Here is an 8,823-nt window from a genome sequence, read left to right on the forward strand (position 1 = left end):
AAGGGAGCACCAATTTGGAGCTAGTGACCTTGAGCTGTGAGTGTTGTATTATCAGATGCAACCGAATACGGATTTGGCTCAGCTGAACCCCCAATAAAGAAATTATAAGTAACAAGCCATTGCATGAGAAGCTCCATCTGCCTTGCTTTCTGCCCTCCTCATTCCCCACAAACCAGAAAATTGATGGTAAATGCACAACACCTTATTGTCCATGGGTGGTTAGAGAATTCCAAATTGAAAGGGGCTGAGGTTATTCTCGCCTAGCAGATGAAACACTAACTGTATTTCAGTGCAGTTGTGTGTAGCAGTGGAAAACATAATTTATCTGGCACGTCAGGAATGACATTGCTTTTCATTAACCTTAAATAATGTTATGAGGCTTTGCTCTACGACTGCGTAGGTACACACACTGTCGATTTCTGTGCGTGTATATCGATACAGAATTAAGACAGTGTTGGAAATTCTGCAAAACCTTGCTAGGAGAAACCTGTTAAGAGCTTATAGCAGGTATTTATTTTATGTTTTAAAAATTCAATAGACTCCAGTTAATCTGCCCTCTGGTAATCCACAGAATAGTGATTAAGCCAGACACTTAGCTGGTGTAATGTAGTGAAGATCTTCTGAAAGCAACGGTCAGGCTGCTACTCTTAAGATATAAGAGGCTTAGGCTCAATTCCCTAATTTACCACAGCTCTCTTGTGTAACCTTTGGTAAATTCCTTATATCTGGATGAAAAAAAGAGTTTACAGGCATTGAACAAAGTTTGAATCCTGACGATTCTGACACTTCCTATGTGATGTGTAAGAAGAGCAAGGCTCATTAAACGGAATGCAACATAAAAACCACAGTGGCCGGACACGAAGAAAGCACCCTCAGCATCCTCACAGAATTTCTGTGTGGTTTTAGGAAGCCAATTCTACGAAAGAACGCATACTCCTATATACTTCCAATGAGAAGCTCCTGGTACTGCTTACATCAAGAGCAGGGCGCCTAGTTTCTTACTGCTCCTAAAGACAGGTGTGAATTAGAGGCCAAGCTATTCAGTTCAGTCACAGAATCACAGAATTGTAACAGTTGGAAGGGACCTCAAGAGATCATCGGGTCCAACCCTCCAAACAAAAGACTTTATGGGCAGGCATGGAAGCAAAATTTTCCAATGTCTGATCCAGCCACAGCTGAGAGCATGTTTCAAGCATCAGATCTCTGGAAATAAGCATCAAAAGAAGGACTTCAGAGAAATTAATGACGCTAACATTTCATCTTTCCATCGTTGCATCACAACCTCACTATGGAATCAGAAGGTAAATGAATTAAGCAGTATAAAGCGTTCACTTACAGTAGCAATGAGGACCACGTAAGTAGCTAAAATTAACAGATGCTATCATTTCTAATCACTGAGAGTTTGGGCACTAGAGTGCATTGCCAGTATGGTGGGAAGGTTTGAGCTCTTATGAGCGAATAGTCTGATCTCTGATCCATAAGGGTTGAGCTGTCTGGGGGATCACTGCATGGAGATGTGACAGACTACAGAAGTCTACCCTGCAGACAAGACTGCAGCAGAGGCACCTGCGTAGCCGTGATGGAAATGCCAGACGTAGCTGCTCTGTAAGCAAGCAGTCAAGTGAGTAGAGGTGTCAGCACCCCTTTGTGCTTCAGTCCGTGACGGAAGAAATCCTTTTGTGGACACACAAAATAAGAAATAGATGGGAAACATTTGAAGGAACAATTTGGTCATTAGAAAGGGTGTAAAGGTGGGCATGGTAACAATTTTAGAGGCCAAAAGAAAATGAGAAACAAGCAGGAGGAAATATTAAATCAAATAAATTCAAATAATTCTGTGCAATTACAGAAATGTTTTGGGGCAAGTTCTGCAGAACTATCGCAGGACAAGGACCTAAGGAAGGTGAGCGTGTCAGCATGCATGTAATACATCAGGAAATGAGTTTCATGCTTCCCGTGAAGTTGAGAGGCCAAAAGCATAGGTGAACTCCGAATTTCATGCATCTTTTGGAGCAGAGCTACATGTGCAATTTAGCAGTCTTTCTGTTCACAAGATCAAAAGTAGGGAATGCACATAAATGAATGTCATTGAAAGTAAAAATGAGTGTCCTGAATTACTAGAAAAGATGGAAGAACTTGCTCATTTTCAGATCTAAACCACATTAGTAAGCAGCAACAGACCTGGTGTAACATTTTAGTATGGGAAGACCTCTGACATACTGATCATGGTAGAAAAAGCAATTCTTAGAGGCTCTTCCTTACATCTCTCTTTACAAAAAATACTCAAGTAATTTTTATGCTCTTCTACAGCACTAAATATTTCAGTAAAAAATTCCAACATTGCTGATATCAGTGTGTCACCAGTGGTTGGTAGCTGTGGTGAAAACTCAAGTACAGACTAGCTGTAATTTCTAGTTTGCCTATGGGACATGTGCCATCAGAGTGAGCATGCATGGTGTATCCAAAAATGTTCTCTGCCTTTGGAATTGTTTCACACAGCATTAAATTACTGGTAGCTGCATGGTCTCACAAATACCAATGCTCCAGTTCGCTGGGTAAAATGTACCTCACTGAAATGTTTGCCAAAAACATCAGTGTGGAGCTGCAGCCAAAGCAGAAAGTGTATTTTGAGGTTTACAGCTGTTCCAAACAGAGATTCAGAGATTTTTACCTGAAGTTTCAGAGCAGTAACCAGCAATATTTTCACTGGGCTCCATCCTGATGCAGGGAACATACCTTCTGCAATTTCTCTCCTTACTGAACTTAATTACAGTGAGCTCAGGCTCTGTGACAGGTTGCTGTACACACTCTGCAAAACCCAGTGGGCTGCAATGCAAAGTACGAATCCGAACTCGCTGAGAAATGGGCAGTGCTCTGCAGTACTCAGGGCTTAGCATGACACAGAGGTGACAGTGCCATAAATCTCCATTTAGGCCACATGCATTGATCTATTAGCACCAACTGTTGAGAAATGCTGTAGATCAGAGCGGTGTGCGCTGGACAGCAGTCACTAGCCATGCAGGAAGGTGGAAGTAAAAGAAATCCAAGTACTTTCTTCCTTAGAGGAGGGCTCAGTCCAAACACAGGCAGAATCTGTTTCTGTGTTCAGATTAAGAATCCGGATGATCGTTTGCCTCCCTTAGCAACAGGGAAAGATAATCTTCAGCTTTCACTGAGTTACAGCAATAAAATCTGCATTTATTTGTTTCTTCTATTAACTGGCAGATATAGCTGAGTCTTCCCATTTAACAAGTTGGCAAGGTTTTCTCTACATCCTGCACTCTGACAGTAGGAAAATCACTGTCTGTGAAGTGGGTCTGTGTTGGTAGGCCTCCATAGCTTTGTCTCCACTATTGGTAAGAGGTTTTGTTTTGGGTTTTTTTAATTTCCCATTAGCTCTGAGGCAATTAATGTGTGGAAAAACCTATAGGAATTTTTCCAACACAACATCTCTGATAAGCAAATACTGTTTTCATTCAATTCTGGTTCTGACATTATCAACACCTCTGGTTCTGCATTCTCAAAATAAGCACTGATAGGTTTTGACTTCAAATTTAAATTTCTACATTGACTTGGGTGAGAAGCATAGTTTGAACCATCCTTTCATTAAAGAAAACCCAAAGGCACTCGGGCAATCCTCACACGGCAAAACACTGTCATTTTTCACATGATACAAACAGGCTCCTTCAGAAGAAGACTGTACCATACGGGGTGTGTGTGTTCTGTTTAAAAAACTAACAAAACACACAAGCCCTGTAACATTTCCTTCCCTAGCAGAAACCACCTATGTTGTATAGGCAGAGAACCTGTGTCCAAATTACCTTCTTTTATAACTGCCTAGCGTTTCCTTGGTTCAGCTAGGAGACTGTGTGTACCATCACAAGAGACAGCCCTTAGATTACGACTCCAATGGAGAGTTCAAAACCATGGCACTGTCTGCTTCTTGCTTTCCTTAAAATATTAACTTTGGTAGCTTTTCAGGCTGTGCCTGTGCATCCTGTCATGTGTTTGTTTTATGTGAGCTAATGTTTTTCTGAGCTGCTTTGTTAAGTGATTGAAATTATAAATAAAATTACACCAACATTTGTTGTCCCTTTTAATAGATGAAAATTAGTCTTTTACTTCATATTATATATACATCAGATAGAGTAACAGTAAGCAACTAGTTCGTTCATTTCCCATGGCATCACACCGTTTGGTGGTTTGGTTTTTTCCCCAAACTAACAGCCTAAGAAAACAGTGAATTTTCTTTTTAGAGGAAAAAGGAGTAAAATGAACCCAGCAAAAGCTGTAAAGCAAATTAAGAACACAGATTTATAAGCTTCTTTACCTTTAAAAACTAGACAAAGTCTGTTGCTGGTGTTATTTTTATCCTGAGAAGTCACCCTGCGCTACAATATACTAAATGGTACTGTGTACACTGCTCACTGTAAAACAGCTAAACATCCATGAGTCATTTGTTTAATAATTTCTGAGTTTTTATGCCAAGCACCTGCCTTTTAATTTGCTACGACCAACCTGAAACATCTGTCAATTTTTTTCCCCATGAATTAATAACTCTGTAATTAAAATCCAGCAGAGAGCTCAGGCGAGACTCTTGGTTAATTAGGACAGGAGATAGCCATGTGAGCACCATGGCATTGCATTAGTTGGAGAAGGCTTGGATTTGAACCAGGGCTCTGTGGGTGACACGATGCTACCAGGACATGATTTAACTATGCAGCTTTCAGATAGTTGGTCCACTTGCCAGTTTGTCTATTTGTGGACAGTCACATGGTGCCAAAATGATTTAATCAGGACACAGTGCCTGAAAACTTCAGGGTTTTTAAACGTGTATTTTTGAAGGATCTGGTTTATTACTATACTCCAAACACTAAGAAGATGAGGAAAACCAGTGCTGAGCTAAGCTCTTGCTTAGGGCTGTTTTGTACTTCAAGTGGCAGTGGGAGTGTCACTAAGAGAAAAATTACCTTCCTGGTAAAGGCCAGACCTGCTGCTAACATGCAAAGGTTGAAGATTTTAGTTTCTTCCAGAATTGCTTTCTACACTGGTAATTGCAAAGGTGTCCAAATAATCAAGACTGTTCCTGGTACTGAAAATACCAGCTTGACAGAGGTTGATGCAGGTTGATTCCTGAAGCTTTTGAAAGGATTCTTATACCACATACTTGATACATAAGGATTTAGGGATTGGTTTTTTGCTTTATGTTTTGTTTTAAAACAACAGGCAAAAACATTTGTTGTTATATCCCATTTCAGCACACCTACAAATGAAGATATCTATATGAAGACCTTACCACCCATCAAGTATTTTTCAGTTTTAAAAAGTACACCAATAAACATCACAGTTTTTTCAAGCTTGTACATTGAGGGCAAAGAAATTTGTATTGCAGCTAAGAGATAGGGAAGATTTTTTCATGAACTTCAATAATTTCAAACCAATTAAACTAAACTTGTAGCACATGGTAATTTGTAACATATGTGATCTGAATGTCCTGCTGTGTACCACAGAGAAAAAAGCATGGTAACTCATAAGACATTCTTATTTTAATTGGACAATTGTGTTTTACTTCTGCCCAAATTCAAAAAGGATTCCCTACAAAATCAACTTTATTTAAATAGCCTCTAATGTAAAGAGATGTTTGGCCAATTGTTATTTTCTTCATTGTCAGCTTAAATATGGACCATTTAGTTGCCATTTTCCTTTGCAGACAAGACAACAGAAAAATTCCCAAGTTCTCATGGGCTGGTTTGCTGCACATCTGAATTACTGTGTTCATACCTCATTTCCATTTCCAGCTTGCTCTTTACACAGCAGTATAACAGTCACATCCCTTTCATAGGAAAACTATATACAGTTCCCCTAACTTCAGATTCAGGGAGGTTTTTATTTCTTTATAATTTTCCTGCGAGAGTCAAAGAGGGGTTTTTACCTTCTAGTAGATAAGGTGTATTTAATAATTAGTCTTATACAGGAAAGTTGAGTCAAGACTTGCAATATTGTACAGTATAGTGATTTCATAATTTCTTTATAAATCTAGAATCTACTGCAGGAAAATACGCCTCTGGAGAGAAGCTGGGGAAACTGGATGACGCATCTTTGTCTCTGAGAAGGTGAACTTGAGAAAAGGCTTTGGTAAGTTTCCTAAATATACAAGAGTATTTATCTCCAGCCTCGATCCTGGGAAAAAGGAGGATTATTTCCTGAAAGAAGGGGGAGAAAAGGCAGGAAACATTTTGGATTAATGCCACATTGTGAGGGTAGAATCCCAGAGGAAGGCAGTATGTAGTATCTTTTAAAAAAAATGTGTGGATACATGTAAAAAAACCCTGTTTCTGAGAGAATTTGCACTCACTCACTCACCCTCAGGCAAAACAATGTACTCAAGGGTTTAGTTTCAAAGTAGCTCTGACTCCCATGCTGTAAAAAAAAGGAAAAAAAAAGGTTTTCACTTGGAATTCTCAGTGTTTTAGAAGGGGGAGAAATACAGATTCGTCCCACTTCCCCTTAAAGTCCCGGGTCAGTGACAGTGTGCAGAGTCTGTACGGTCCAGCAAACGCAGCACGAACCAAGAGTGGGACACCCAGACTGTCATCTTGTCAGTCCCCAGAAATACCCCACTCCTCACCCTCTTCTACCTCCTGATCGCCCTGCATTGCGCGTACAGATCGATACAGACATGCATAATTAGTTTCAAACGGCAAGAAAGCGTGATAAGGGTAACGCGCTGCTCTGCACCAGCGCCTGTACGCGCGGCAGCCAGCCCGCCATCCCTGAGGCGCGCGGCCTTCTCCCTGGCGCTTCCCGCGCTTGAGCAGCCGCCGCTGAGCTGCGAGGCGATCCGCTGCACAAGCTTGCCCTCTGCAGGCCGCTGACACCCCCCGCCCCCCGCAAGTTAAAGGCGCTGCCGACGTAACGGGGTTGGGTTATTGTTATAAATCGCTGTTTACTTAAATAGCTATTTGGGGGCTGCTCTGTGTTCTTAGCGAGACCGGGTCCCAAGCATTAATTTAACTTGCCTCATAGCGCCTGATGACGTTGGCTGTTATCTTAAAGGCAACGAGCTAATGGGGATGATGCAGAAGGGATTTGATTTAGTCCCTCTAGCTGTTTGTTCAAGTTGAGCTACCAGCACAGGCCATAACCAGCATCTGGTCTAAGGAGCTGCTGATTCTATCATTGTTGTACCTGATAACAAGGAAGAATCACACTGAAACAGAATTCTGGTGAAGGCTGCGGGAGTAAAAACAGCTCTTGGGAGATGGAGGAGGGGACGCTTTGCCACTCCTCATGTAATCTTTACTGGATAATGAATGATCTTTTAAGAATCTCCCTTGTTATTAAACAAAAATCATCACCATAATTTATAATTTTCGTGTAACAACAGCAGAAACAAGAACATGACAGCTGGTTAGTGTTTCACTCGATGTTTTGTGTGCGTAGGTGATTCCTTGAAAACAGGAAGATTAAATGAGATAAAGGTGTGAATTTTAAAAAAATCAAGTAGTGATAGATAACTGAACTGTAAAACCAGCAAAACTAGACTGAAGAAAAAAATCTCTGCATAGCTATAGCAATTAGGGATGTGATTGCGTGTTTGTAAATGACATAGTGTCAACAAAAATCCCTAGTGCAAATAAAATTACACTGACAAGCCTGCTTATGTTGGTATAATACATGTCAGCTCAAGAGGCGGACATAAACTATGCCACTAAACACTCCTGTTTCAAAACCTTTTGCAGAGAGAAATTATTTAGCCTCTTCCTTGCTTTTCTAACATACTGGATGTGTTTGCAAAAGATGGAAAATGTCCCTTAATAGTAATAATTAAGTATAACACTCTATCTGCAATAATAGTAAAATAGCAAGGAGTGCAGAGGGACTCTCCTGGGACTCTTTGATCACTGACTCATGAATACCAAGGACTGCTGTCCAGAGGAGGCTTGTTTCAAGCAGAACCTGAAGCCCACCAGGAGTTCACAGATCTAGACCAGTAGCTGATTTCAATGAGTAACTTTAATCAGTAAATTCCAATGAAAAAAGGCTTCATCAGATTTTTTTTTTCACCCTGAGTAGCTCAATAAAATATGCTCTCTGAAACAAGATCTGACTCACATTGCAGGTTTAACAAGGTCTAATTTAAATAAGCCCTTATTTAAGTTTCGGTGTTAAAGAGCAAAGGAAATAAACACCTAAGTTTACACGATGTCTTTCAAAATTCTGCAACCAAGAATAAATAAACAAACTCCTGTTTTGACACAGGACGTCTAGCTTATAACCAAATGATTGTGTGGAAAATTGAGAAACAGTCTCAAATGGAACCTCAGCAAGCTGTATGATGAACTGCACCCATTTAATACAGAAAGGGTACAAAGAAGACCCAGCTACTGCATGCGTTGTACATGATCAACCTGCTCAAAAATTCTTGTAGTGATTTGCTTTTTACGGAGATACACGCAGGTACACAGAAGAGCTCTTCTCCAGCCTTTATGTTAAAGCCTTCCAGCAGATGGGGCCACAGAGTCACACAAAATGCAAAAGAAAGTAAAACGAGTTTATCCTAGGAAGAACTGTCATTATCAGACAGCAAATACAGCTTTGTTAATTCATGAAATTCTAATGACAGGCAAATAATTTATTTGGTTATATCATGTTCTGACTGTATGACTGATTAAGTTGTACTCAAATGCTAGTTAATATGATTCCGTGTTTGATACTGAAATAATTACAACTCTCAGTCAACAGAAATTACAGCTGAGGTTTTAATTTCCATTCATGCCAACATTTGTTCGCCAGTATTATATAGTCTGAGATACAGTCAGC

This window comes from Gallinula chloropus, assembly GCF_964237585.1.
Source record: "Gallinula chloropus genome assembly, chromosome: 20".
NCBI lineage: Eukaryota > Metazoa > Chordata > Aves > Gruiformes > Rallidae > Gallinula > Gallinula chloropus.